This window comes from Carettochelys insculpta, chromosome 19 (assembly GCF_033958435.1).
Source record: "Carettochelys insculpta isolate YL-2023 chromosome 19, ASM3395843v1, whole genome shotgun sequence".
NCBI lineage: Eukaryota > Metazoa > Chordata > Testudines > Carettochelyidae > Carettochelys > Carettochelys insculpta.
The window spans coordinates 18,091,046-18,112,079 of record NC_134155.1 but is presented as its reverse complement, the minus strand read 5'-3'; the positions used below and the strand labels follow the sequence as shown (position 1 = coordinate 18,112,079).

Sequence of the window (21,034 nt, the reverse complement as noted above, 5' to 3'; positions counted from 1 at the left end):
AGGCAAAAGAGGCACTGTCAGCTCACACTATCTGGTTCAGTGGTTTGGCATTAATTATGTTTGTTTTGGAGCCCGCCTGACAGTCGGACCCATTTAGGATCTTTGCTGTACCATGAGATCCTCTTCCAATTAGAGAGGGAGGCAGAGGAGGTCTTTAAAATGAAATCTGAGTGCACCCGCTCTGCAGCTGCCAGACTCAATCATAATGCAGCCGGCACCACTGCAAAGTCGTCTGTACTGCTGTGCAAGGTAGGCAGCATCAATAATTTCACACAGCTTCAGCAAAGTGGGGAGGAAGGCACAGAAAACTGGGTAAGAGCTTATTCAGCCCTGGTAAGATGCTTGATAAAGGTTCTCAAATGCAGGAGTCTCTGGTGTGGCTCAGAATTATACTCCAGCATGGCCAAAAGCCAGGGTCAAGAGGGAAATTCTTTGCTTGAAAAGGGGGGAAAGAAATATATTGAGGGACGGAGGACTGAAAGATCACGTGAAAGCACATAACCTACATTGCTGTGGAAATAGGAAACATATGCCTTACGAGAGAGTGAACAGCTTCTGGGGCGAGCTCGGTCCTGCTTTGGAGAACATATTTTCTCAAACGGCACAACAGAAGAGTGGCGGATTGAAAAGCATGCAAAAAAACGGATGGAGTTCTGACTAATGACTCTCTCCAACTCTCCGGAGTGTTGCAGATGGATTTGATTTATACTCTAGTTCTATGCTTGGGGCCACCTTTGCTGGTGCTGATGCAGGAAGGGATGATTTGCAGCTACCAGAGCCAACAAGGTCTCCTGTCTTGCCTGGCATTGCAAGGTAGATGGTTGGGTGTCCATTGGTTTTTTGCTGGGGAGTTTACAGCCATGAGCCTCATCATTGACAGTTGCTAACAGCATATATTAAAACAAGACTGTTCCCATCAACCTGGGATAGCAGTTGGGCACAGTGCTTGAGGGTCTGAGGGCAGAAGGAGTCCTTTTGTTAGAAACATGCCAGACCGGACGGCTGACTGACTTGCTGGGCCCTTGGGGAAGCTGCAAGGGGCAGGGCCTCAGGCAGAATGGGTGGGGCTGGGGGCAGGCAGCCCTGAGTGTTCCCCTCCCACCCAGACAGTACTCAGAGCTGCTTGGAGTATGTCATGAGGTGCTTCAGTGGCATTTTAAAAGGCCTAGGGCTCCAGCTACCACAGCAGCAGTGGCACCTAGGAATCCTGAGCCCTTTTGAATTGCTGGAGCTGAAGGCATTGGGCCACTTTCAGCAAGCCTCATCCCATGCATCCATTTGTGCCACCATGGAACCCCATAGAACCCCCTGTTTTGGGACCTGCTTATCAGGTCTTGTAAAAGTTATAGCCATAATCTCAGGGAGAAGAACTCTTCGCCCTTCATGAAGAGTTCCCCTGCTGTATCTGCACGGGGACAAATAATTACTAATGGGCTCTTCAGTCTAGCAGAGAAAAGTCTATATCATGATCTGATGGCTGGAAGCCAAGGCTAGACAAATTCAAATTGGAAGTAATAGGGCATATCTTTTTGACAGTGGGACAATTAACCATTGGAACAATTTACCCAAGAGTCGTCATAAATTCTCCATCTCTCACCATTCCTAAACCAAGACTGGCTATCCCTCTAGAGGGTCTGCTCTGAGAATACATCAGTGGTCCATTCTGGCCTTGGAATCTTTGAATCTCACTGGAGACCTGAACTTGCCTCCTATGGAAACAGCTGTGGGGCCTGCCCCAAAACCTGTTCGATTTCTGGAGAGCTGAGGGAGGTCCTTATACATTGTTTCTTTGCTGCTCCAGTGGAGATACTAGGACTCTCTGGACCTTAGTTGTACCTTGAGACTCACCTGAAAAGACAACTCTGGATTGCACTGACTCTGTTAAAGGAGCTGCCAGAGGACCCGGAAGGGATCTGCCGTACATCTATCCCAGGAGCAGTCCCTCCCCATGCAGACTCCATAGAGAAGCCTCCTGGGGGACTAGTTTGTGCAGGTCTGCCAATAAGGGTGGGGAGGGGAAAGAGACAACTGCCTTGGGGGGTCCAGTGATTCAAAAGGGCCCAGTGATCCTAGCCACTGTCACCACTACTACACCATTAGTGGTGGCTGGAGCCCAGGGGCCTTTAAGTTGTCACCAGAGCCCTGGGCAGCACACTCTGGGCAGTGCTAAGGGTTGACTGGGGGAGGGTTGTGGCGCAGTCCTGGTCATGCTGAAGGCTGGCTGGCTGCCCAAGGCCCCACCCCTTCAGAGAGCACACAGCCAACCCTGCCCAGGGGCCTGGCATTCTATCATCATCTGTGGGAGGGTGGGTGGGTGGGTTTATAGGAAAGCCCCTCACTGCATGGAGGTTCCACGCTGAACTCAAAGCCAGCATGAGGCTGACTCAGCCTCCAAGGCCATGCCCACACCATTGCTGGGAGTGAGTCTTTCACTGTCAGGGCCTGAGCTAGTTTGCTAAAAATAGAAGTTTCTTTAATATTTGGGCTTAGGCTGAAGTCAGGCTCTGAAGCCCAATCGACTTCAGAACCCAAGCTCTGGTACAAGCTGAAATGTCCACCTTGCTCTTGTCAGCATGCTAGTTCGGGCCCTGCTATCGTGAGTCCGTTGACTTGGGCTGCAACGCTTGCAGCTGAGAAGAGGTATCTATAATGGCCTACCAGGTGACATAAAATGGAAAGGCTTTTAACAAACCAATTCTTCTAATTAAAAAGCACACACACATCCTTGTCTAAGAGCACACATCTACAGGACTAGACAGTGCTGAGAGAATTCTTAGCGGGATGTCTCTCAGATTTCTGCATCTACAAAATTGGCCATCTTTTTCACACAGCTGAAACGAGGACTGTGCAGGACTTTATTTCAAGGAAAACAACAACCAGGCCAATCCCAGGCTGGATTTTCTGAAATGTTTACCTTTAAGCACCTGCTTAAAGTCTGCCCCAAAGGGATGCTTTCCTGGATTAGAATCTAGAAGGTGGGATTGGAACGGCCTAAGAAATCAAGCAATTGAAGTAACTGATTAGCCACAGAGTGCTTACAGAATTGGCCCACAGTCAGAGCAGCTGAACCTCACTTCTGTAGCTCTCTGGGTTGAGAATGTGGTTCAGTCTTTGCACCCTTTAAGTCCTTGGCCTCCCTGCTGAGACTGCCCAGTAAGCAGGCTGATCCGTGCTGGCTGCAAGGGTGGTTTCTGGGGAGAAGTGGAGCTGACAGACTTGCTGAACCCCTGGGCAAGATGGGAGGTGGCTCCACGCTCACAGAAGAGGCAGAGCTGGGGGCAGCCAGCCCTCAGAATAGCCCAGAGTGCACCATTTAAAGGGCCTCGGGCTCCGGCCACTGCCGCTCTTGTGGTAGTAGCAGTTGGGATTCTGGGGTACCTTTGAATCTCTGGGCCCAGGGGCAACTGCCCCGTTTGCCACCCCTCCAGCTCCCCCCACCCCCAACAGGCCTTCAGGAGAGAGAGTCACCCATCCATTGGCTTAAGCTATAATTAAGTACACCTAGGCTTGTGAACAGCCATTCATGGCACTTCCTTTCAGCTGCTGCTAGTGTGATCTTGATTTGAACTGGCAACCTAGAGGTGAAAGACGCTAGTGCTCAATGCTATTAAACGACCCCAGGAAGAAGTGAAACCTCTCAAAATATGACCCTGGAATGGGGGAAAAAAAAAAAAAAAACCTGTCAGGCTTTGCTAAGTTTAATAGGACCCATACATGTCATTCCGTTGCTTTTGGTTGTGAATTCTGTTTTATCAGGGTGGGCGTACAGACAAGAATAAAAAATTCCAATTCAAGTCTGTAGAGACATCTACAACAGTGTGGGGAAAAATGTTAAATTAAACTTATAAAAATGTTTTTCCTGCTAAAAATCTTGGCTGGCGATAAATGGATTGTGATAAGTTATAAATCAATCGTCAGCTTTCTTGAAATGCTGAGCTCTCATGATTTATGATGCCATCACAACCTCTCGATTGATTCGCAACTCAGCAATCCATCTTCCCCTATAGGTAGCTGCCCATTATACTACCTTTTCATGATTGGTCGGCATCTTTTGCCTCACAGAAGGGCCTTAAAAGGAAGGAAGGCAGTGAGAGATGATCCATTCACTAACACAAAATAACTCATAGAGATTTTAATGGAGAGACAGAGTTTAACAAAACAGAGCTGAGTGAAGGAAGATGGGGCCCAGTTCACTTGATTAACCTGACTGAGTGGGATGAAGCAATGAGGCCACACTGAGGACTTGCTTGATGTAAACAGACACTGGTAATTCAGACATGCTGTTACAGTATACGCCAGCGTTCCCCCCTCATCTTTCCCATCCTGAGCAGAATGAATTTTGTTATGTGCACCAGAAAAGCAGTTGCCTGGGGCCTCTTTGGAGTTGCTCTACCGCTCCACGCAGCTCTGATGAGAGAGGGGGCAGTGTCAGTATCTGGGCAGCGCTAAGGCCTGACTACCCTAGATCCTGCCCCTTTCACTGTTGGCCCCATTCCTTGCGGGGACGCAGAGCTGGGTTCCCCTCCCAACTTGCCCTGGGGCCTGTGTTGGCTGTCAGTCCTGCTCATGTGCACCAATATGGAGGAGATGTGTGATGCAGAGGTGAGGTGAGGTGAGACATATCATCTCCCCATAACAGCCCATAAGAGAATTCAGGTGGTCAGGGTGTGGGGTCAAGGGATTCCGCATGTGACGGGGGCTCAGGGCTGGGACAGAGCATTGGGTGCAGGGGTGTGAGGGCTCTGGCTAGTGGGACCAGGGATGAAGGACTTAGGATGCAGGCTGCCCTAGGGCTACAGAGTGAGGAGAGGGTTCTGCCCTGCTCTCTGTCCTAGGAGCAGCACCTGCTGAGGAGGAAGAGGTGACTTTTCCTGCTGCTGCAGCTTCAGGGCTGAGTCGGAGCTGGGGCAGGGGCACCCCTCCCCCAGCTAGGGCAGGTCCAGGCTAGGGCTGGTTTGGGGCTGAGGGAGGAGGGAGGCCCATCCCCTAGCCATGTGGTTCCCTGTGAACCTGCACAGTGCTTACTGGGTTGTGGCCGCAGTGCTTAAATGGAATCCTGGTACATGACTCATCGAGAGTTTCTTGCGGTGGGTGAAGGAGGGATTCTCTCCCTTGCTCCAGGCACTATTCATGGTGCTGGTGGCAAAGTGGCCGAGAGGATGTTTTAAATGACTGAGGCTGAATTCCTCTGCAGAGGAGCAATGTAGGAGAATTGCACTGCTCCCAGCTAACCCTGTGTCCCCAGCACAAAGCGCTGGGTGTGTCAGGAGTTTCTGGGCCAGGACACAACCCACAGACCACCCCATGTGGTGGAGTAAATCAGAGCAACCCTCCGGGCTGGCTTTCAGATAACTCACAGTACACAAAGTGCAAAAGTGGCTTAAAGTCCTCTCTAGTCACAGGCTATAGCACAGATTCTGGGCAACCTAAGGCAAGTCATTTGCCCTCACTGTGACTCAGTTTTGTCATCTGTAAAATAGGGATAAAGATAGTGTTCTCCTTTGTTAAGTACTTTGAGCATGATAGATGACTAACACTATGTAAGGCCTATTACTCAGATCCTACAGAAGGGTTTATTCTCCAGAGCATTACCTCTACCATCTCTTATTGGTACTAAATATATAGGAGAACTGTGAAAAGAGAGAAGACAGCTTCGGAGGTTCTGCCAGGTTTGAATGAACATCTCAACATTTAGGAACTTACCCTTATCCAAACCTCTGTGGTCTAAATATTTGGCACGAGACTTCATTAAATAAAATTTTCTTGCTAGATTCCAGATTTTTGATGGTCCCAGTAAGGCCAGCACAATACCACCATGTCCTCCTTTTTGACCATGGTATTAAACTCCATACCACGGTAGCAGTTTATCAGGTGGTTGTCCTGAATATCCTGCTGTATGGCTCAAGAGTTATGGACAATATACCGTCTCCATATTTTGAAAGTGGATCAGTTCCATATGTGCTGTCTGAGGAAGATCACCCATATGAATTGGTGGGGCAAAATTCCTAACACGGAGGGTCTTAAGCTGTGTGGTGTCATGGGCATGGAAGCAATGCTAATGAACAAATATTTTCACTGGATTGGTGATGTTATGAGGATGGATGATAAAAATGGATACCAAAGATGGTCTTCTATGGGCTGCTTGCTCACGGGAAGTGATCTATCAGTGGTCAGTGTAAGTGCTAAAAAATTCTTAAAGGACAACGTGAAGTCATGCGGCATATCTTCTAAAGATCTGGAAACTGTAGTTCAGGACAGATTGTCCTGGTGGCAAACCACTGTAAGGCTCTTCATTGCTCTGAGAGTCAGCATATCCAGGCACTACAGGAAAAGTGTACGATCTGAAAAGAACTTATAATGCCTGCGGCTGGTATTTTTTCATGTGACATCTGTAATCAGCTCCACCATTCAAGGATTGGTTTAGTTGCTCACCGATGGCATAACAGAAGGTGAGATTTGTCAATTTGAGATGGCTCAGTCCAAGCAAACAAGCATACAGACTGGATGGCAAATATCAATGTATGCATAACTGATTTTCAATGAATGGAATCAGAACTGAATAACTATGTTTCATGAACTCAGTACTGCTAAATATTAATGGTGATTCTCCTCCAAGCAGCAAGAATTTGTGGTCTGGGAGGTGGAAGATCAGTGCCCTCTCCATACCGTCAATACAGAGGTTCAGCGTTTATCTTGCATGGAATAGTAGCAACTGAGAAGTTCCCATCTGGTTGCAAGTTTGCTACAGTTTTGATAACATTTCCCCTACCCCAGCTGAAATCAGGAAGCACAGATGTGGTATGAAAGTGAAGAAACCAAGCCAAAAATGAATCGTATGAATTATTGTTACCCTTTGTTTCACAAATAGGGCAATTACTCTAAGTACTGACTCCAGAACTACAAGGTAAATATTTATCTAGCCAGGAAATTGTGTGGAAGAGTGAAATACAGACATTTTGTGTTTGTGTTGCCAGGTGGAGTAACTTTAATCATGACCAGCATACAGGGGGTTAATTTCCCAGCTGGTCCATCTGCCTTTTCACTCTGGAGCATATAGAATTGCTATTAGTCCTAATCACAGCCTCTGATTAAAGGTTAGTTATGGAACAGCCTACAAAGACCCTGAGGGGATACATATCTATAAAACAACAAGCTGCTGCCCGACTCCTGCTGCTTTTACAGAAAGAGGGTGAACATTTAGTAACAGAGAGGAAGCTGTGCTAGTCTATACACTATCAAAACAAAAAGCAGTCAAGTAGCACTTTAAAGACTAGCAAAATAGTTTATTAGGTGAGCTTTCGTGGGACAGACCCACTTCTTCAGATCATAGCCAGACCAGAACAGACTCAATATTTAAGACACAGAGAACCAAAAACAGTAAGCAAGGAGGACAAATCAGAAAAAGACAATCAAGGTGATTATCTATTTCTGATTTGTCCTCCTTGCTTACTGTTTTTGGTTCTCTGTGTCTTAAATATTGAGTCTGTTCTGGTCTGGCTATGGTCTGAAGAAGTGGGTCTGTCCCACGAAAGCTCACCTAATAAACATTTTGCTAGTCTTTAAAGTGCTACTTGACTGCTTTTTGAGGGTGAACATTTGTGTGGATTTGGACCCAGAGATTTTATTTTAAGACTGATTTTCTTGCATGAAGGGACTCTGAGAGAGCAGCCAATGCAAGAGTGGCTACTGAATGCAGCCCTGAGCATACTGCAGGGTTAGGCTCCTGAGGGAAGTTAGCCCTGGTAGCTGGAGTGAACCAACCTTCCTAGGTTCAAAGGAAGATTCCAGTTAAATGGAATTTAACTTCCAAAAGGCAAATCCTTTTCTCCCAAAGAGGCTTCTGCTTTTTTTTATTTCTTCTGCCAGACTCTAAGTGTGTGCAGAGGGAAATTGGTCCAGAGGTCAGGGCAGTAGCTTAGGAGATGTGTGTTCAATTTCTGTCTTCTATGCTAAACTTACTGAGTGACTTTTACTTTCTATTGTATATCAGTCACAATGGTAATGGGAGCCATACAAGCACCTACAGTGTCTCTTTGAACTGATCTGCTGGGGAGAGAGGCTACTTTCTCATTCTGTAGATAGAAAACATCCACTGCTCATGGGTCTGGTCCAAAGTCTCTTGGCATCATCAGGAAACTTTCTGTGGACTTTGGTGGGCTTGGAGTCAGGTCCCATGTTCAAGGAAATTATCTACCTCGCTGCTAAATCTGAGTGGTTGTGAATTGCCTGTGGATGATTCTCAGGGCTTTGGTGTTGAATTAGAGTTGTAGCCTTTGCCAGTGCAGCCAACAGTGTTGCCTGTAAGCTGAGCACTTGGGCATCTGCTCAGGAGAGATTCAAATGTTGTCCAATTGATTAGCAGAGTGCCCACAGCTAGGTTTTGTTTCTACGAGTGGTGCACATTTGCACATGCCTGAGTGCATATAATAAATTATTCTGCATGTGCATGGAAAATGCTAGAGGGAACATTGGTAGCTAAAGTTATATTTCTTCCTCTGAAGCACAGAAACCATCTCATATAAACATTATCCTGGTGAGTCCAGCAGCAAGCTGTCCTCTTGGGTTGTGCCTTTTTCACTTTTGAGATGAATTGGTTTTTTGTGTGTCACTGTAAAGCATTATTTATATTGGAAAGGGCTTGTGAATGGCACGTGGTGTCAACACAGCATGTAAATGATGTCAGCTTCGCTCGCAATATCTCATCCATCATTTTCACAGACTTCTCTTTGTCTTCATCTGTCAGGAAAAGTCACCTTGATGTGGGAGTGGTTTTCTTCCTCTGTCCCCTGAGCTGGTTGGCTTTACTGAATGTGTGCCAGGAAGAAGTGAACAAAATTGTGCTTTTCAATAGCACTTTCATGACTTAGGAGAACAAATTCCGCTTCCTTTTGAAAATTCCACCCCAGAACCTAGAGCTCGTTCCAGAAACCAACCTACCTGAAGATTCAAAAAGGAGGATTTCTAAATGGGGGTCTCAAGAGCGCTTGGTCATTGGGGGATAAACCTTGTTCCCTTTACGTAACCCATTGGGTCATTGACAAGCAGGATTAGAATCTTAAGATCATATGACCATTTCCATAAGAACAGAGATTTACCTTTCATCAGGATTTTCTCTCGTCTTCATTATAGATCTTGGCTGCTAGTCTGGGGTCCTATCCCTTTTTTGTCCCTCTCCCTCTGGGCGTTCTCTGTTTCTTCTCATGATTACAGTTATAGCGAACAACCTCAGTTCTTTGCTGTCCTGCATCTTCTGCAGTCAAGTAGCACATTCCAGTTCAATAGTGTTTTACGTCATCTTTTTGCACTGATGTTAGCAACTGCACAAGCTGCAAAGACCTGGAGAGTCAGGCCCTTTACTTTGGGTTATGCGTGTGTTTTGTGTGTTCTATACAGCAGACTTATAAGCAAAACAAAATAACCCACCTCTAAAAACCAACAAGGGCCTTGCTTACCCTCGCCAACAGATTTCACACTGGTGTGCTCGTAACTCTGCTCAACTGCATGCCCTTGCTTTACTCAGTTCACCAGGGCACTGAGAGAGATTAAGGTCTACAGATCACTGCTTGGCCAAGACTGACCTATGTGGAACTGGTATTCCCTGCTGTCTAGATACTCCGAGCTATGTCTACACTAGCCCCCAAGATTGACCCACTCAAGGTTGATCTTCTGGGGTTCAATTTTGTGTGTCTGGTAGGGAGGCACAAAATCAACCTCCCAAGGGGTCGCAGTTGGCCCCTGTAGTCATTGCGAGAGGCAAGGAGTGGGGGAGGTCAACGGGAGAAACTCTCCCATCCACCTTGTTAAGTAGGGACGGCCAAGAAAGCAAAGAACGGATAGGTCAATTCTAGCTATGCAATTGATGTAGTTAGAATTGCATATCTGCAGTCAACTTACTTTGACTAGTGTAGACATAGCCCTAAATATGACCAGTGGGTTGGCTCCTAGGCTACTGCTTCATTCCCTATTAAGCTCAGCTGAACTGGGATGAACAAGGAAATGAGATGCATTCTCCCACAGGTTGCATAGGGTTGGTACTTGTCTTGTAATTACTCTATGGTAGAGGTGTGCAAAGTGGGGAGCATTAAAACTGTTGAAATATGTTATTGTTTTTATGTCTGTGCATTGCTGTTTATATACAGATTAATAAAGATTTTACATTCTACATATTTTCTTACACATGCCAAAAAGGGTTTTTTTCCATATCAACATAACCAAAATTTCCATTGGTTTGGATTACATTAACTGGGTGTGGGAGGCTGTTAACTGCAGTGACAAAAAGCAGGGCCTGATGTAAAAAGCTTGCTCACTCCTGGTCTATGGGCTTTTTACAGCTTCACGCTGCCCCTTAGAATAAACTTGATGGGGGTAGATCCTCAGCTGGTGTAAACCAATATAATGGGACCTAACCACAGATTAACAGCAGTTGAGGAGCTGGCATCCCAATACATTCCTATGAAGACAGCCCTGATTTATAAAGAGAGTCAAAAAAGGTGTAGAATCAGACCTGGGGAGTTTACAGGAGCAAAAATTCCCATCATTTTCCTCCTTCATTATTCATAACATGGCATTTCTCCCTGCGTGATGCAAGTCAAGTTTCCTATTTCCTATGCTAGACCTTTCTATCCAGCGGGGGCATGTGTGTTACAAGGTGTGACATTTCTCTTATGATATGGAGAGGGGGAAAATAATGAAAGAAACTGCTGTATATCATAAAATGGATAAATGAAAATAAATACTGTTAACAATATTTCCATGAAACTTTTTAGATGGTAATTTATAAGAATATTACTGAATTTTGTAAAATTAAGGTAAATGCCAAGCACTATGTAATAATTTTCCTTGAGGTTTGGCACATTTGTGCCTCTGACAGTTTCACATTTTTCTTTATATGTGTGGAGACAGGAATCTGGCAGGGCTATATTTTGTTACCCACTTTGTTCAATTTTGGCCTAAATTGGAATGAGCAAAACAGTGAAAATAGAGACATCAAATTAATCAAATAAATTACGTTTCTAAAGTACCCTTCATGTAAACATGTACGAAATAATCATAACATGCCAGGCAAATCGCACGAAAAAATAACGTTTACCCACTCGGTCTCTCTCACACCCTATAAAGTGCAGAGAATTCAAACAAGTACAATTAGTGTCAAGTACTTAAGCCTCCCTGCTGTCCTTGTCTGCGTGTTGTCGCAGAGGAGCATTGTCCTGTGACTGGCTCATTGAGGAAGGAAGCAGTACAGGGCTTGTTTGTTACCCAAGTCGCCTTTCAGCCTTCTGAGCAAGAGGGGATTTCATGTAAGAGGAGTATGGATAAAAGTAATTTCTAAAATACTTTGCCACCATTACTGAGTTACACCTTGAGACATTGCTGTGAGGAAAGCATTATTGGCCTGTTTTGGAGGGTGAATGACAATGGTGCAAATGTGCAGGACGGTTTGGTACGTCACACAGGCCAGTTATTTTTGACTGATACAGCTGCCAGGCCTCTGTGTGCAGGGTGGGGCTGGGAATACAATGGCAGCTGGAAATGCTGCTGCCATTCTGCTGCTTTCTCCACTGCCCCTCCTAGTTCTGTCCCCTCCAGTACTGTCCACATATGTAACGGCTCCACAGAGGGGCAGGGAGGGGCACTGGGAGTTCTGCTCCTTTTCCTGCTGGGAAGGGCAGCAAGGAAATGAGCAGAACCACCTCTAGCTCTGCCCCCCTGCCTCCAGTTAATGCAGGATAGGGAGGGGAAGAGCCTGGGGGTCCCAGACTAGAGGTGGAGCCAAGTCACCTGGGGGACATGTGGGGAGGCCATGTGCCCCTTCCAAAGCTGGTGTGCCCTCCCCCCTCCCATACCATCGAGAACATTTATTTGCATCATTGATGCTCGAAACACTGGCACCAACTAGACTTGGTCACCACCAGACGCGACAACCTCAAAAACATCCTCCTGACACGCAGCTACCATAGTGCTGACTGCGATACAGATCATTCGCTAGTCTGCTCCAGGCTCAAGCTGAGACCCAAGAAGCTGCACCATTCTAAACCAACTGGAAGGCCTCACATTGATGCCAGAAAGACGGCAAACTCAGAAAAAGCTGAAATGTTCAGAGAGACTCTTCAGGAGAATCTGCACAGCAGCCCTGGGGGTGCTGATGTGACATCCAGATGGCAGCATCTGAGGGACACAATCTACAATACGGCCTTATCAGCGTTTGGAAGAAGAGCTGGAAACACAAACAACTGGTTCGAAGCTAACCACTGCACTTCTGGAGTATGAACGCTCACCGAGTCAAAGTAACCAGCAAGCACTCAGAGTAGCCAGAAAAATAGTACAGCAGACAGCCAGGTGCTGTGCCAACAACTACTGGCTTAAGCTATGCAGCAGTATCCAGACCTGTGCTGACTCTGGTAATCTCAGGGGAATGTACGAGGGCATAAAGAAGGCAATGGGACCCATCCAGAACAAGACAGCACCTCTGAAATCCAAATCTGGTGATGTCATCACTGACAAAGCCAAACAGATGCAGCAATGGGTTGAGCACTACTCTGAGCTGTACTCATGCGAGAACATTGTGGTTGATAAAGCCCTCAATGCTGTTGAGCTCCTGTCAGTCATGGACGAGCTGGACCAGGAACTAACTGTGGTCTACTTGAAGAAAGCTATTGACAGCACTGCAGTAGGAAAGACCCGAGGCCAGGACGGTATACCACCAGAGGTAATCAAGTATGCCTTGGATATACTCCTGGAACCCCTACACGAGCTGCTGTGCCTGTGCTGGAGAGAGGGTGAGGTCCCACGGAATATGTGGGATGCCAACACTGTAAACTTGTATAAGAACAAAGGAGACAGAAGTGACTGCAAGAGTTACCATGGAATCTCCTTCCTAAGTATCACTGGTAAATTGTTCGCTTGTGTCATTCTCGGCAGACTCCAGCAGCTCGCTGAGAGGGTGTATCCTGAATCCCAGTGCGGATTCCGTGCCGAGAGGTCTACCATTGACATGATCGTCTCCCTGATGCAGCTGCAGGAGAAATGCAGGGAGCAGAGGAAGCCACTCTGTCACCTTCATCGACCTGACCAAGGCTTTCGACTCAGTCAGTAGGGATGGACTGTTTAAATTGCTCTACAAGATAGGCTGTCCACCACGGCTACTCAAGATGATCCAGTCTTTCCACGAAGACACGAGAGGAACCATCCAATCTGACGACACATCAGATGCCTTCAGCATCAGGAGTGGCGTCAAACAAGGATGCGTCCTTGCTCCGACATTGTTTGGGATCTTCTTCACGCTCCCCCTGAAGCATGCCTTTGGATCTTCAACAGAGGGCATCTTTTTGCACACAAGATCTGATGGGAAACTGTTTAATCTTGAAAGGCTGAAGGTTAAGTCTAAGGTGTGGGAAGTGCTCATTACAGGCATGCTGTTCGCAGACGATGCTGCTGTAGTGACACACATAGAAGGCCAGCTTCAAAAACTGCTGGATCAGTTCTCCAAAGCATGCAAGGACTTCGGGCTTACCATTGGCCTAGAGAAGACAAAAGTACTTAGTCAGGAAGTTGCTGAACCTCAATCAATCAGCATTGACAACTCTACGTTAGAGGTCGTCCACAAGTTTACTTACCTCGGGTCCACCATCACAGACACCCTGTCACTGGAGACTGAGCTAAATAGGAGGATCAGAAAAACAGACGTAACTCTGTTCAGACTTAGCAAGAGAGTGTGGAACAACAACAAGCTGTACACTCACACCAAAATGCAAGTCTACAGAGCCTGCATCCTCAGCACCCTCCTCTATGGCAGTGAGTCTTGGACCTTGTATGCCTGTCAGGAAAAGAGGGTGAATGTCTTCTACTTGCGCTGCCTCAGGCTCATTCTTGGGATATCACAGAAGGACAGAGTGCCCAACAATGCTGTCCTCGAGCAAGCCGGAATTCCAACCATGCATACCCTTCTCAGGCAGCGGCGGCTCCGCTGGCTTGGCCACGTCCACAGGATGAATGATGGAAGGATCCCAAAAGACATCCTGTACAGCGAGCTAGCCTCTGGCAAAACACCTCTCGGATGCCCCCAATTGCACTACAAAGACGTCTGTAAGAGGGACCTCAAGGAGGTAGACATCGACCCAGATAGTTGGGAAGAGCTGGCAGACGACCGCAGCAGCTGGAAGCAGGAACTACACAAGGGCCTTCAGAAGGGCGAGATGAAGATCAGACAGCTGGCAGAGGAGAAGTGAGCCCATAGAAAGGACAGCAAGGACCTGCCAGATACCCACTACATTTGCAGCAGATGTAGCAAGGACTGTCACTCTTGTGTGGGCCTCCACTGTCACAGTCAATGCTGCAAATGACGATCTTAAATAGTGTTATGAAGGGCATGATCCATAGGCTACGCAGACTGAAGGATGCCTAGGATGTCTAGGTGAACAGCCTAAGGGCAGACAGATCTGATGCTTTGCCCAAGGTCACACAAGGAGACTGAGAGAGGTGGGAAAAAACCCACAGCTGTAACTTAGCGAAACTCACTGCCTGGCATACACCCTGGCAAAGGCCCTGTCGTGGTGAACCATCTACTCGGAGGGAGGGTTTAGAAGTGGCATAAAGTGGGTGACATTGGCTGAAGACAGGGCAGTCGGGCAAGATGTTAACAGACTTCTGCAGGACTCGCTGGCAGGATTCCTGTAGAACCTCTGGTCGCAGCTAAGGCTGCTTTTCCCTTAGGGTGGTAACAAGGAGGCCAAGCTGTGGTGTCAGGTGGGTGTAATTTAGACCTGGGTGAATCTTGCCCTTCATCTCCTGAGGCCTGTACATGAATGACAAGACTATCCTCCTTTGTCTTGTTGGGGAGGGTAGTTAGGCCCAGATCCTCCCACGTATTTAGGTTTCTAACTTCCATGCATAGAATCATAGAATCCTGGGGCTGGAAGAGACCTCAGGAGGTCATAGAATCCAGACTCCTGCCTAAAGCAGGACCAACCCCATCTCCATCATCCCAGCCAGGACTTTGTGAAGCCAGGACTTAAAAATCTCTAGGGATGGAGATTCCTCCACATCTCTCGGTAACGCATTCCAGTGCTTCACCACCCTCTTGATGCAATAGTTTTTCCTAATATTCAACCCATATCTCCCCCTCTGCAATTTGAGACCATTGCTCCTTGTTCTGCCATCTGTCAGTACTGAGGCTGTGTCTACGCTAGACAAAGTAAATCGACTGCCGATATGCAGTTCTAGCTAGAATCAACCTATTTGTGCTGATTTCGCTTGGCTGTCCCTACTGAGCAAGGTCGAGAGGAGAGTTTCTCTTGTCAACCTGCCTTACTCCTTGCGTCGAGCAAGGAGCACAAGGGTCTACTGCAGCTCCTACCTATGCTTCTCTGCTCTGCAATGTCAGGCTATTGCATGGCCACACCTGTACCTATAGAGGCGAAGTCCCACAGCAGAATTCATGGGGCCCGTAGGGCTCTTTGAAAAGGGAAAGAGCTGTTTCTGGTGTAGAAAGGACTGCACAGGAAGAACAGTCATGCTAATAAAGAATTGCAATTTACATGAGAATGACAAGGCTGAATGTGAAGAGAGTGATAGGACTAGCCACAGCCAAATTATTTCTGCCTGAGCAAATTTGATTTGAATTCCTCTTGAAACACCAGCTCCTCTGTACTTTGGACAATATTGAAAAGGTCACTGAAGGCAATGTCAGACATAATCTCTAGCTGCACTACAAGTGCCTTTATAGAGATTCATAACAATATATTACAGTAGCTGGAGAGCCAAAGCGACTCTCTGAGGTGCACTCTGTATTTATCTAGTAGAAGCAGAATATTTTTATTCTCCTTTAATACCTGAGGAGAACCAGCTAATAGGCCTCTCCCATCCCCCGCCCCGGCACACAAATGGGTTGTGTGTTTGGCTCCTATTGCATTTAGCAAAGACTGTTATGGGACTCTTGAAAATTTAATATAAATTTAAATAAATGGAAGGGCCAAATTTCCTCATCTCCTATGGTCTTCATGACATGGCATAAGCATAACTGAGAGTAGAAGTGTAGAAATTGCCAAACTGCATTGTCCCAGTGGTATGTTTAGATATATATCTCTCACTGATCAACACCATTTGCTTCTGAAGAAGATGCCAGAACAGTGAAATAGGTAATTATGATCTAACACAGGGGCTGGTAACCAAAATAGTAAGAAGAGACAAATAATAAAGTCTTATTCACATGTCAGGCTCTTGAATCTGAATTGAGGGTTTTATTTTTGTTTTTTGGTTTTTTTTTTTTGGTTTTGTTTTCCAAATTCAAAAAATAAAAAATTTGAATTTGGAAAAAAAAAATACCCTCAATTCAGATTCAAGAGCCTGACATGTGAATAAGACTTTATTAGCAACATGATCAAAACACAGATAGAGTATCACATACCACAGTGCACTGCACATATTAAAGGGGAGTTATCCAACATCTGAGATCGCGTATTGTTTGCTGTTTAGAAATTAGTTGTTCATTGCTGGCTTTAAGACTTTCTGCGTTTATCAAAAATAATCAGTATTTTCTTTTTTATTTTTATTTTGCAGTTATAGCATCAGGAGCCACAAAGAAGTCCTTAAAGAGACACATGCAGCTCTGGAGCTGCAGGATGCAGACCCCCCATTCGAACCCATCCATGGAGAAATTTTCTTCTCAACCCCATTGATCAGAGGTAGGCTTATCCCCTAATGTCTCATAGTATCACAGAAATGTAGGGGTAGAAGAGACCTCCAGAGTCTTCTGTTCATACCTCACATGACAAGGTGGGTTAAGAATACCTAGACCCCCACCAAGGTATGTGCATTTCTTGGGGATTTTTTTCCTATAATTCTGCATGACTGAGGATGTTCCCATTGTCCATAGAAATATCAATTTTTTTGTGTAACAGTACTAACCTCCCCCTGTGCAGCACAGCAGGGAGGAAGGCAGAGAAAGCAGTCATGGGGAGGTGCATTCACCCATCCCCCCCACGTATGGGCCTACATAGGCACAGGAAAGAGCATGCACCTTCCTTCCCTCCTATGTGTTCCCCCGATATCCAATGAATTCCACAGGCTAATTTAAGAGAAGACTCTACGTCAGGGAGCACAGTATAGTGATATTTGAATGATGGGAACCTTCTGTATCCCAGATGTGGCTCCAGTTCACTGTTGGATTAAGTGATTGTTATAAGCATGCCACACACTCCCTCAGTCTACCCAGAAATTCATTTTAAGCTTATTTTGTGCATTAGTTCCTGATTGTGTTGCTAAATACCATAATTGTCACCAGCTGGGTAACAGGAGGGCCCATTCAGTGAAATTTTGCTGTTTATTTTATTTAATTTTTTTAGCATTCATTATTGTATTATAATAATACTTCTGCTATTGCTTGGTAACTGTGCAATGGTTGGTTTAAGGCTCCGAGTCACACCTGTTTTTTATTAGTGATCCTCCATTATTTTAATTCCCCCACTCTTGTGTAAGGTCTGAAAAATGCTTGTTAAAGCACGTCTTTTATTCAGAGACAAGCCCCCGAAAAGGGTTTAATAAGTGAAATTTGTATTTTTCCACATCATGCGTAATGATGGCTTTGAATGAATGAGCACTGATTGTCAGGTGTACGCATACTCGTCATCAGAGCAGTGGGATGACAAGCAGAGGAGCTAAGGTTTGCAGTTTTTGCAAATATCTCAGACAGACCATTTGGCAGTTTAGCTGGTGGGAGGATATTTTTAAAAGTGCCATTTGAGACTCAGCTGCAATGTTAATTAAATGAGAAGGTCACAAAAAATAATCGGAAGAAACTTTCCCTGTTAATTGGAGAAAGATAACCAACTGAACTGTTAAAAAACATGTCAAGCCATTGGGGAGGGACAATAAAGTACCATGTTATCATGTAAAGCCAGGCAGCTTTCCTCTGTGTCCCTAGCATTATTTGAAGTTTTAGCTTGTTTTTTATCTGAATGGCATCCAAAAATGTGGTTTGTAATAATGCAGCAATGCATGGGCAATAGTGACCATCCCATTAATAGTGTTTTTGCCTTACGACTTTTTGGCATTGAACAGCTTTTGGCTTATGCACTGAATATGATGATGGGTGGGGCTGGAGTGACACATGAATAGTGTATGGAGGTTATTCAGGTAAGATAGCAATCTGATTTAATTTGTGATTCTTTGTAAAAGTAATGACTTCTGATATTGTATTGTGCTCTAAGACACAAGTGGTGGAGGAACTCGCAAACCTCATGAAAGATTCTGAGATGGAATTTTGCCAGTGCTATTTAGATGACTCATTGCTTCCACAGGCACAGGGAACAGCTAGGGATGTTAATGTTTAATGGGTTAACTGGTTTACTGTTAGGGGCGGGGGCAGACCCCGTCCCCAGCAGCTGGGGTAGGAGAGAGGGTGGCTAGACAGAGGGGGTGGGGGGAGGCACTGGAGCTAGGCTGGAGCAACCGCCTCGAGTGCCCCCTCCTTTAATCAGTAAGGAAGGCTTTAAACTAGGGTCATTCAGGGGGACGGTGACCTAAGCCCAGAGGTAAGTGGGTAAGTGGGATACTGAGTAGAAACACAAGAAGAAATGTGCAAGAGAGGAGGACTCCTGATCTGTACTGTGAAATTAGGGCAATCAGTTAGTTGTCTTAGGTGTCTGAGTGTGTCAAGAGGACGCACTTGGATGTCTTCCGTTGTGGGGGTGCCCCAATCTCTTAAATGTTCCTTCAGGAGAGAGCTTGGACACAAAATACCTGTAATTCAGTAGCTGACCATTTGACCTGAGGCTCAGACTCTTCTTAGGACACAGAGATCAGATCAGTTGCTTACAACAATTTATTAACAAAACAAAAGAAAAATAAATTGTGGGGTTGCATGCAGAGAAAAATATTTCCCTGGGATTCAGCTTAAAAGTTACAGGGGGAAAATCTCAAGTCAAACAACTACACAAAAGAGAAAAACAGAGCAGCCAAGAACAAAACTAGGTAATAGCCAACAGTCCATACAAATATAAAATAACCAGAAACCTGAATACGCCGAACTATATATTTCCCTGGTACTTACACCTCTATGGCTGATTTCGCAATGATCAGGATATTTTTGATTTTATTCCAATTGCTTGGGTGCCCTCTGCCCTCTGGGTTTTTCTCCCTGCCATATGCAGAAACAAAAGCCCCAGAATGGCAATTGTTCTCAGTTTAAATGGAATTACTTCACTCCCATTGGCTCACCAGGGATTCAAGTACAGCAGCAGAGATTAACCCCTTCCCTGCACTCGTTCATGACAAGGTTCAACAAGAACAAGTGCAGAGCCCTGCACTTAGGATAGAAGAATCCCACACGCTGCTGTAGGCTGGGAACCAACTGTGATGGAGTGGGGGGGGTGCATGTGTGAGTCAGGCTGGATGTCCGAGGCAAGCAGCAGCTCCCAGTGGCTAAGGATGACCCTGGGGCTACAACTGGCAGATAACACCTCTGCCTGAACAAAGAGCAGGGAGGAGCTGAGCTGGGTTTTAAATCGGGGGCGGCAGTTAGAGGCGAGGAGAAGGGGGAGCTGGAAGGCAGCCAGGCTGAGGAGGGGGAAAGCTACACCCCAGAGGGGCACCCCTTGGGGTCCTCTCCCCAGGACAGGTTGGAAGGACTGTCTCTGGCTGCTATGCTGTTGCTTCTGTGAGAAACTGAACATTTGTTGCCTAATAAACCTGCTGTTGTACCTGCTGAGTGAGAGTCTCTCCTGCCAGCGGGCGGGGTGCAGTGCAGGGGGACCCCTAAACCCCATCACACTGGTGTCAGAAGTGGGATGCACTGCACCCACGGATGAGCTCCCAGCAGTGGCTGACTGAGCACCAGAGAAGGAAGGAGTCTCACAGGAGTCAGAGGGGGAACAGAGCCATTCCTGCAGCTGCTGCTGGTGAGTGGATACCCCGGGAGATAGCGGGGAGATGGATTATACCCGACTCCTGAAGGCAGAGCTAGCGGGGCTGTGCAGAGAGAGGGGCCTGACCGTGGGGAAGGCGACCAAGGCCCAGCTGATTGCACAGCTGGAAGAGAATGACCGATCCGGGGGGGCAGAGCCTGTCCCGGCAGAAAGTGGCCAGTCAGCCTCGGGAAGCATTTCGGATTCTCCGACAGGAGCAGGGGCTCGACGCCGTCAGACAGACGCGGTGCCCACCAGGTCGCGCTCAGCTAGCGGTGGTCCATCGCGGGCAGAGTCCCCCGCCACAGAGCTGCGACGGCTGGAGCTCGAGGTGAGATTAAAGGAACTGGAGCACCAGGAACGGGAAAGAGAGCGTGAGCGCCAGGAACGGGAAAGAGAGCGTGAGCACGAGCGCCAGCTACAAGAGACACAGCGGGAGGAGAAAGAACGAGAACGGAAGGAGAAAGAACGAGAACGGAAGGAGAGAGAGCGAGAGCGTGAGAAGAGAGAGCGAGAGCGGGAGCATGAGCGAACCATGGCAGAGACGAGACGCCAAGAGGCCCCAGCTGCGGTAAGCGGGGAGAGGGCCAGACGGCTCGGGGTGGCCAGTCACTTGGAGACGCGTGTGCTGGCCCAGTGTCAGGACACAGGGGACATGGATGAGTTCCTCACCGCCTTCGAGCGAGCCTGTGAGTTGCATGAGGTTCCCCCAGATGAGCGGCTCCGGCACCTCACCCCCTTGCTGGGCCGGAAGGGCGCAGCGGTGCTCAGCCAGCTGGTGGGGCTGCAGCCTGGGGACTATGAACGGTTCAAACAGGCCCTGCTGCATAAGTTCGGGCTGACTCCGGAGATGTACAAGAAGAAGTTCCAGGAGGCGCAGAAGAGGCCAGAGGAAACCCATGTAGATACAACCGCCCGCCTGAAGCAATACTACCAGAAGTGGGCGTTCAGAATGGAAGTCCAGTCCGTAGAGGACCTGATCAAGCTGGCGGTCGTGGAGCGATTCTACGAGATGTGCGCACCTGACCTGAGGGTGTGGCTCGTGGACCGGAAGCCAGGGGACTCACATGATGCAGGGAAACTGGCAAATGACTTCACAAACAGCCGGGCCAGGTTTGAAAGTGAGCCCCACAAAG

The 21,034-nt window shown here is 47.0% G+C and overlaps 1 long non-coding RNA gene across 2 annotated transcripts in view; it reads left to right on the top strand.

Moving 5' to 3' along the window:
- The first annotated feature begins 200 nt into the window (after positions 1-200).
- Positions 201-21,034, top strand: part of LOC142023208 (uncharacterized) — a 287,115-nt gene continuing 266,281 nt past the window's right edge. For both annotated transcript variants that reach the window (XR_012648164.1, XR_012648163.1), the window contains exons 1-2: positions 201-312; positions 16,555-16,679. This is a non-coding gene — a long non-coding RNA (uncharacterized LOC142023208). The remainder of the gene's footprint in view (positions 313-16,554; positions 16,680-21,034) is intronic.